Source organism: Calliopsis andreniformis, unplaced genomic scaffold (assembly GCF_051401765.1).
Source record: "Calliopsis andreniformis isolate RMS-2024a unplaced genomic scaffold, iyCalAndr_principal scaffold0025, whole genome shotgun sequence".
Taxonomy (NCBI): Eukaryota; Metazoa; Arthropoda; class Insecta; order Hymenoptera; family Andrenidae; genus Calliopsis; species Calliopsis andreniformis.
This window is the reverse complement of record NW_027480434.1, coordinates 6,472,577-6,482,382: the sequence shown is the minus strand read 5'-3', so window position 1 is coordinate 6,482,382 and position 9,806 is coordinate 6,472,577.

Here is a 9,806-nt window from a genome sequence, read left to right as displayed (position 1 = left end):
TATATGATGGAAAAACTGTTGTATTTATATTGTATTTTATGCTTCTGGCGTTCCCTTCTTGGGCCCTAACTATTCGATCTGGTGGAACAACGGCCTAGGGTGAAGCCTAGGTTGCCCGGAACGTAGAAATAACCATAACTTTTACACTGGTAGCAATTATTCGTTTTATACTATGGAAAAACTGTTCTATTTATTTTGTATTTAATGCTTCGGGCGGTGGCTTCTGAGGCCCTAACTATTCGATCTGGTGGAACAACGCCCTAGAGTGAAGCCTAGGTTGCCTGGAACGTAGAATTGGCCATCACTTTCAAACTGGTTGCAATTATTCCTGATATATGATGCAAACACTGTTGTATTTTTTTTGCATTTTATGGTTCGGGCGTTGACTTCTATGGCCCTAACTATTCAATCTGTTGGAGCAACTCCCTAGGGTGAAGCCTAGGTTGCCCGGAAAGTAGAATTGGCCATCACTTTCAAACTGGTTGCAATTATTCCTGTTATATGATGGATACACTGTTGTATTTTCATTGCATTTTATGCTTCGGGCATTGACTTCTAAGGCCCTAACTATTCAATCTGCTGGAGCAACGCCCTATGGTGAAGCGTTGCTTGCTCGGAAAGTAGAAATGTCCATAAGTTTCATACTGGTTGCCATTATTCGTTTTATACGATGGAAAAGCTGTTGTATTTATATCGTATTTTATGCTTCTGGCGTTGACTTCTTAGGCCGTAACTATTCGGTCTGGTGGAGCAACGTCCTGGAGTGAAACCTAGGTTGCCCGGAACGTAGAATTGGCCATCACTTTCAAACTGGTTGCAATTATTAATGATATATGATGGAAACACTGCTGTATTTTTTTTGCATTTTATGGCTCGGGCGTTGACTTCTAAGGCCCTAACTATTCAATCCGTCGGAGCAACGCCCTAGGGTGAAGCCTAGGTTGCTCGGAAAGTAGAAATGACCATAAGTTTCATACTGGGTGCAATTATTCGTTTTATACGATGGAAAAACTGTTGTATTTATATTGTATTTTATACATCTGGCGTTGACTTCTAAGGCATTAACTATTCGATCTGGTGGAGCAACGCAATAGAGTGATGCCTAGGTTGCCCGGAACGTAGAATTGGCCATCAATTTCAAACAGGTTGCAATTATACCTGTTGTATGATGGAAACACTGCTGTATTTTTTTTGCATTTTATGCTTCGGGCGTTGACTTGTAAGGCACTACCTATTCAATCCGTTGGAGCAACGCCCTAGGGTGAAGCCTAGGTTGCCTGGAAAGTAGAAATGACCATAGTTTTCATACTGGTTGCAATTATTCGTTTTATATGATGGAAAAGCTGTTGTATTTATATTGTATTTTATGCTTCTGGCGTTCTCATCTGAGGCCCTAACTATTCGATCTGGTGGAACAACGGCCTAGGGTGAAGCCTAGGTTGCCCGGAACGTAGAAATAACCATAACTTTTACACTGGTAGCAATTATGCGTTTTATACTATGGAAAAACTGTTCTATTTATTTTGTATTTTATGCTTCTGGCGTTGACTTCTTAGGCCCTAACTATTCGATCTGGTGGAACAACGCCCTAGAGTGAAGCCTAGGTTGCCTGGAACGTAGAATTGGCCATCACTCTCAAACTGGTTGCAATTATTCCTGATATATGATGGAAACACTGTTGTATTTTGTTTGCATTTTATGGTTCGGGCGTTGACTTCTATGGCCCTAACAATTCAATCTGTTGGAGCAACTCCCTATGGTGAAGCCTAGGTTGCCCTGAAAGTAGAATTGGCCATCACTTTCAAACTGGTTGCAATTATTCCTGTTATATGATGGATACACTGTTGTATTTTTATTGCATTTTATGCTTCGGGCATTGACTTCCAAGGCCCTAACTATTCAATCAGCTGGAGCAACGCCCTATGGTGATGCCTAGCTTGCTCGGAAAGTAGAAATGACCATAAGTTTCATACTGGTTGCTATTATTCGTTTTATACGATGGAAAAACTGTTTTATTTATATTGTATTTTATGCTTCTGGCGTTGACTTCTTAGGCGCTGACTGTTTGATCTGCTGGAGCAACGCCATAGAGTGAAACCTAGGTTGCCCGGAACGTAGAAATGACCATAACTTTCACACTGGTTGCTCTTATTCGTTTTATACGATGGAAAAACTGTTATATTTATATTGTGTTTTATGCTTCTGGCGTTGACTTCTAAGGTACTAACTATTCGATCTAGTGGAGCAACGCCCTAGAGCGAAGCCTAGGTTGCCCGGAACGTAGAAATGACCATCACTTTCAAACTGGTTGCAGTTAATCCTGTTATATGATGGTAACACTGTTGTATTTTTTTTGCATTTTATGGTTCGGGCGTTGACTTCTAAGGCCCTAACTATTCAATCCGTGGGAGCAACGCCCTAGGGTGAAGCCTAGGTTGCCCGGAAAGTAGAAATGACCATAGCTTTCATACTGGTTGCAATTATTCGTTTTATATGATGGAAAAACTGTTGTATTTATATTGTATTTTATGCTTCTGGCGTTCCCTTCTTGGGCCCTAACTATTCGATCTGGTGGAACAACGGCCTAGGGTGAAGCCTAGGTTGCCCGGAACGTAGAAATAACCATAACTTTTACACTGGTAGCAATTATTCGTTTTATACTATGGAAAAACTGTTCTATTTATTTTGTATTTAATGCTTCGGGCGGTGGCTTCTGAGGCCCTAACTATTCGATCTGGTGGAACAACGCCCTAGAGTGAAGCCTAGGTTGCCTGGAACGTAGAATTGGCCATCACTTTCAAACTGGTTGCAATTATTCCTGATATATGATGCAAACACTGTTGTATTTTTTTTGCGTTTTATGGTTCGGGCGTTGACTTCTATGGCCCTAACTATTCAATCTGTTGGAGCAACTCCCTAGGGTGAAGCCTAGGTTGCCCGGAAAGTAGAACTGGCCATCACTTTCAAACTGGTTGCAATTATTCCTGTTATATGATGGATACACTGTTGTATTTTCATTGCATTTTATGCTTCGGGCATTGACTTCTAAGGCCCTAACTATTCAATCTGCTGGAGCAACGCCCTATGGTGAAGCGTTGCTTGCTCGGAAAGTAGAAATGTCCATAAGTTTCATACTGGTTGCCATTATTCGTTTTATACGATGGAAAAGCTGTTGTATTTATATCGTATTTTATGCTTCTGGCGTTGACTTCTTAGGCCGTAACTATTCGGTCTGGTGGAGCAACGTCCTGGAGTGAAACCTAGGTTGCCCGGAACGTAGAATTGGCCATCACTTTCAAACTGGTTGCAATTATTAATGATATATGATGGAAACACTGCTGTATTTTTTTTGCATTTTATGGCTCGGGCGTTGACTTCTAAGGCCCTAACTATTCAATCCGTCGGAGCAACGCCCTAGGGTGAAGCCTAGGTTGCTCGGAAAGTAGAAATGACCATAAGTTTCATACTGGGTGCAATTATTCGTTTTATACGATGGAAAAACTGTTGTATTTATATTGTATTTTATACATCTGGCGTTGACTTCTAAGGCATTAACTATTCGATCTGGTGGAGCAACGCAATAGAGTGATGCCTAGGTTGCCCGGAACGTAGAATTGGCCATCAATTTCAAACAGGTTGCAATTATACCTGTTGTATGATGGAAACACTGCTGTATTTTTTTTGCATTTTATGCTTCGGGCGTTGACTTGTAAGGCCCTACCTATTCAATCCGTTGGAGCAACGCCCTAGGGTGAAGCCTAGGTTGCCCGGAAAGTAGAAATGACCATAGTTTTCATACTGGTTGCAATTATTCGTTTTATATGATGGAAAAGCTGTTGTATTTATATTGTATTTTATGCTTCTGGCGTTCTCTTCTGAGGCCCTAACTATTCGATCTGGTGGAACAACGGCCTAGGGTGAAGCCTAGGTTGCCCGGAACGTAGAAATAACCATAACTTTTACACTGGTAGCAATTATGCGTTTTATACTATGGAAAAACTGTTCTATTTATTTTGTATTTTATGCTTCTGGCGTTGACTTCTTAGGCCCTAACTATTCGATCTGGTGGAACAACGCCCTAGAGTCAAGCCTAGGTTGCCTGGAACGTAGAATTGGCCATCACTCTCAAACTGGTTGCAATTATTCCTGATATATGATGGAAACACTGTTGTATTTTGTTTGCATTTTATGGTTCGGGCGTTGACTTCTATGGCCCTAACAATTCAATCTGTTGGAGCAACTCCCTATGGTGAAGCCTAGGTTGCCCTGAAAGTAGAATTGGCCATCACTTTCAAACTGGTTGCAATTATTCCTGTTATATGATGGATACACTGTTGTATTTTTATTGCATTTTATGCTTCGGGCATTGACTTCCAAGGCCCTAACTATTCAATCAGCTGGAGCAACGCCCTATGGTGATGCCTAGCTTGCTCGGAAAGTAGAAATGACCATAAGTTTCATACTGGTTGCTATTATTCGTTTTATACGATGGAAAAACTGTTTTATTTATATTGTATTTTATGCTTCTGGCGTTGACTTCTTAGGCCCTAACTATTCGATCTGGTGGAACAACGCCCTAGAGTGAAGCCTAGGTTGCCCGGAACGTAGAATTGGCCATCAATTACAAACTGGTTGCAATTATAGCTCTTATATGATGGAAACACTGCTGTATTTTTTTTGCATTTTATGGTTCGGGCGTTGACTTCTAAGGCCCTAACTATTCAATCTGTTGGAGCAGCGCCCTAGGGTGAAGCCTAGGTTGCTCGGAAAGTAGAAATGTCCATAAGCTTCATACTGGTTGCAATTATTCGCTGTATATGATGGAAAAACTGTTGTATTTACATTGTATTTTATGCTTCTGGCGTTCCCTTCTTAGGCCCTAACTATTCGATCTGGTGGAACAACGGCCTAGGGTGAAGCCTAGGTTGCCCGGAACGTAGAAATAACCATAACTTTTACACTGGTAGCAATTATTCGTATTATACTATGGAAAAACTGTTCTATTTATCTTGCATTTTATGGTACGGGCGTTGACTTCTAAGGCCCTAACTATTCAATCTGTTGGAGCAACGCCCTAGGGTGAAGCCTAGGTTGCTCGGAAAGTGGAAATGGCCATAAGTTTCATACTGGTTGCAATTATTCGTTTTACACGATGGAAAAGCTGTTGTATTTTATCGTATTTTATGCTTCTGGCGTTGACTTCCTAGGCCGTAACTGTTCGGTCTGGTGGAGCAACGCGCTGGAGTGAAACCTAGGTTGCCCGGAACGTAGAATTGGCCATCACTTTCAAACTGGTTGCAATTATTCCTGATATATGATGGAAAAACTGTTGTATTTATATTGTATTTTATGCTTCTGGCGTTCCCTTCTTAGGCCCTAACTATTCGATCTGGTGGAACAACGGCCTAGGGTGAAGCCTAGGTTGCCCGGAACTTAGAAATAACCATAACTTTTACACCGGTAGCAATTATTCGTTTTATACTATGGAAGAACTGTTCTATTTATTTTGTATTTAATGCTTCGGGCGGTGGCTTCTGAGGCCCTAACTGTTTGATCTGGTGGAGCAACGCCGTAGAGTGAAACCTAGGCTGCCCGGAACGTAGAAATGACCATAACTTTCACACTGGTAGTAATTATTCGTATTATACTATGGAAAAACTGTTCTATTTATTTTGCTTTTTATGGTTCGGGCGTTGACTTCTAAGGCCCTAACTATTCAATCTGCTGGAGCAACGCCCTATGGTGAAGCCTAGCTTGCTCGGAAAGTAGAAATGACCATAAGTTTCATACTGGTTGCTATTTGTCGTTTTATACGATGGAAAAACTGTTTTATTTATATTGTATTTTATGCTTCTGGCGTTGACTTCTTAGGCCCTAACTATTCGAACTGGTGGAGCAACGCCCTAGAGTGAAGCCTAGGTTGCCCGGAACGTAGAATTGGCCATCAATTACAAACTGGTTGCAATTATAGCTCTTATATGATGGAAACACTGCTGTATTTTTTTTGCATTTTTAAGGTTCGGGCGTTGACTTCCTAGGCCGTAACTATTCGGTCTGGTGGAGCAACGCGCTGGAGTGAAACCTAGGTTGCCCGGAACGTAGAATTGGCCATCACTTTCAAACTGGTTGCAATTATTCCTGATATATGATGGAAAAACTGTTGTATTTATATTGTATTTTATGCTTCTGGCGTTCCCTTCTTAGGCCCTAACTATTCGATCTGGTGGAACAACGGCCTAGGGTGAAGCCTAGGTTGCCCGGAACTTAGAAATAACCATAACTTTTACACTGGTAGCAATTATTCGTTTTATACTATGGAAGAACTGTTCTATTTATTTTGTATTTAATGCTTCGGGCGGTGGCTTCTGAGGCCCTAACTGTTTGATCTGGTGGAGCAACGCCCTAGAGTGAAACCTAGGCTGCCCGGAACGTAGAAATGACCATAACTTTCACACTGGTTGCTATTATTCGTTTTATACGATGGAAAAACTGTTGTATTTATATTGTATTTTATGCTTCTGGCGTTGACTTCTAAGGCACTAACTATTGGATCTGGTGGAGCAATGCAATAGAGTGATGCCTAGGTTGCCCGGAACGTAGAATTGGCCATCAATTTCAAACTGGTTGCAATTATACCTGTTATATGATGGAAACACTGCTGTATTTTTTTTGCATTTTACGGTTCGGGCGCTCACTTCTAAGACCCTAACTATTCAATCCGTTGGAGCAACGCCCTAGGGTGAAGCCTAGGTTGCTCGGAAAGTAGAAATGACCATAAGTTTCATACTGGTTGCAATTATTCGTTTTATACGATGGAAAAACTGTTGTATTTATATTGTATTTTATACATCTGGCGTTAACTTCTAAGGTACTAACTATTCGATCTAGAGGAGCAACGCCCTAGAGTGAAGCCTATGTTGCCCGGAACGTAGAAATGACCATCACTTTCAAACTGGTTGCAATTATTCCTGTTATATGATGGAAAAGCTGTTGTATTTTTATTGCATTTTATGCTTCGGGCATTGACTTCTAAGGCTCTAACTATTCAATCTGGTGGAACAACGGCCTAGGGTGAAGCCTAGGTTGCCCGGAACGTAGAAATAACCATAACTTTTACACTGGTAGCAATTATTCGTTTTATACTATGGAAAAACTGTTCTATTTATTTTGTATTTAATGCTCCGGTCGTTGGCTTCTTAGGCGCTGACTGTTTGATCTGCTGGAGCAACGCCCTAGAGTGAAACCTAGGTTGCCCGGAACGTAGAAATGACCATAACTTTCACACTGGTTGCTCTTATTCGTTTTATACGATGGAAAAACTGTTATATTTATATTGTGTTTTATGCTTCTGGCGTTGACTTCTTAGGCCCTTACTATTCGATCTGGTGGAACAACGCCCTAGAGTGAAGCCTAGGTTGCCTGGAACGTAGAATTGGCCATCACATTCAAAGTGGTTGCAATTATTCCTGATATATGATGGAAACACTGTTGTATTTTTTTTGCATTTTAAGGTTCGGGCGTTGACTTCTAAGGCCCTAACTATTCAATCCGTTGGAGCAACGCCCTAGGGTGAAGCCTAGGTTGCTCGGAAAGTAGAAATGACCATAAGTTTCATACTGGTTGCATTTGTTCGTATTATACGATGGAAAAACTGTTGTATTTATACTGTATTTTATGCTTCTGGCGTTGACTTCTAAGGCACTAACTATTCGATCTGGTGGAGCAACGCAATAGAGTGATGCCTAGGTTGCTCGGAACGTAGAATTGGCCATCAATTTCAAACTGGTTACAATTATACCTGTTATATGATGGAAACACTGCTGTATTTTTTTTTGCATTTTATGGTTCGGGCGTTGACTTCTAAGGCCCTAACTATTCAATCCGTTGGAGCAACGCCCTAGGGTGAAGCCCAGGTTGCTCGGTAAGTAGAAATGACCATAAGTTTCATACTGGTTGCAATTATTCGTTTTATACGATGGAAAAACTGTTGTATTTATATTGTATTTTATACATCTGGCGTTAACTTCTAAGGTACTAACTATTCGATCTAGAGGAGCAACGCCCTAGAGTGAAGCCTATGTTGCCCGGGACGTAGAAATGACCATCACTTTCAAACTGGTCGCAATTATTCCTGTTATATGATGGAAAAACTGTTCTATTTTTATTGCATTTTATGCTTCGGGCATTGACTTCTGAGGCCCTAACTATTCAATCTGGTGGAACAACGGCCTAGGGTGAAGCCTAGGTTGCGCGGAACGTAGAAATAACCATAACTTTTACACTGGTGGCAATTATTCGTTTTATACTATGGAAAAACTGTTCTATTTATTCTGTATTTAATGCTTCGGGCGTTGGCTTCTTAGGCCCTGACTGTTTGATCTGCCGGAGCAGCGCCCTAGAGTGAAACCTAGGTTGCCCGGAACGTAGAAATGACCATAACTTTTACACTGGTAGCAATTATTCGTTTTATACTATGGAAGAACTGTTCTATTTATTTTGTATTTAATGCTTCGGGCGGTGGCTTCTGAGGCCCTAACTGTTTGATCTGGTGGAGCAACGCCGTAGAGTGAAACCTAGGCTGCCCGGAACGTAGAAATGACCATAACTTTCACAGTGGTAGTAATTATTCGTATTATACTATGGAAAAACTGTTCTATTTATTTTGCTTTTTATGGTTCGGGCGTTGACTTCTAAGGCCCTAACTATTCAATCTGCTGGAGCAACGCCCTATGGTGAAGCCTAGCTTGCTCGGAAAGTAGAAATAACCATAAGTTTCATACTGGTTGCTATTATTCGTTTTATACGATGGAAAAACTGTTTTATTTATATTGTATTTTATGCTTCTGGCGTTGACTTCTTAGGCCCTAACTATTCGATCTGGTGGAGCAACGCCCTAGAGTGATGCCTAGGTTGCCCGGAACGTAGAATTGGCCATCAATTACAAACTGGTTGCAATTATAGCTCTTATATGATGGAAACACTGCTGTATTTTTTTTGCATTTTTAAGGTTCGGGCGTTGACTTCCTAGGCCGTAACTATTCGGTCTGGTGGAGCAACGCGCTGGAGTGAAACCTAGGTTGCCCGGAACGTAGAATTGGCCATCACCTTCAAACTGGTTGCAATTATTCCTGATATATGATGGAAAAACTGTTGTATTTATATTGTATTTTATGCTTCTGGCGTTCCCTTCTTAGGCCCTAACTATTCGATCTGGTGGAACAACGGCCTAGGGTGAAGCCTAGGTTGCCCGGAACTTAGAAATAACCATAACTTTTACACTGGTAGCAATTATTCGTTTTATACTATGGAAGAACTGTTCTATTTATTTTGTATTTAATGCTTCGGGCGGTGGCTTCTGAGGCCCTAACTGTTTGATCTGGTGGAGCAACGCCCTGGAGTGAAACCTAGGCTGCCCGGAACGTAGAAATGACCATAACTTTCACACTGGTTGCTATTATTCGTTTTATACGATGGAAAAACTGTTGTATTTATATTGTATTTTATGCTTCTGGCGTTGACTTCTAAGGCACTAACTATTCGATCTGGTGGAGCAATGCAATAGAGTGATGCCTAGGTTGCCCGGAACGTAGAATTGGCCATCAATTTCAAACTGGTTGCAATTATACCTGTTATATGATGGAAACACTGCTGTATTTTTTTTGCATTTTACGGTTCGGGCGCTGACTTCTAAGACCCTAACTATTCAATAGGTTGGAGCAACGCCCTAGGGTGAAGCCTAGGTTGCTCGGAAAGTAGAAATGACCATAAGTTTCATACTGGTTGCAATTATTCGTTTTATAAGATGG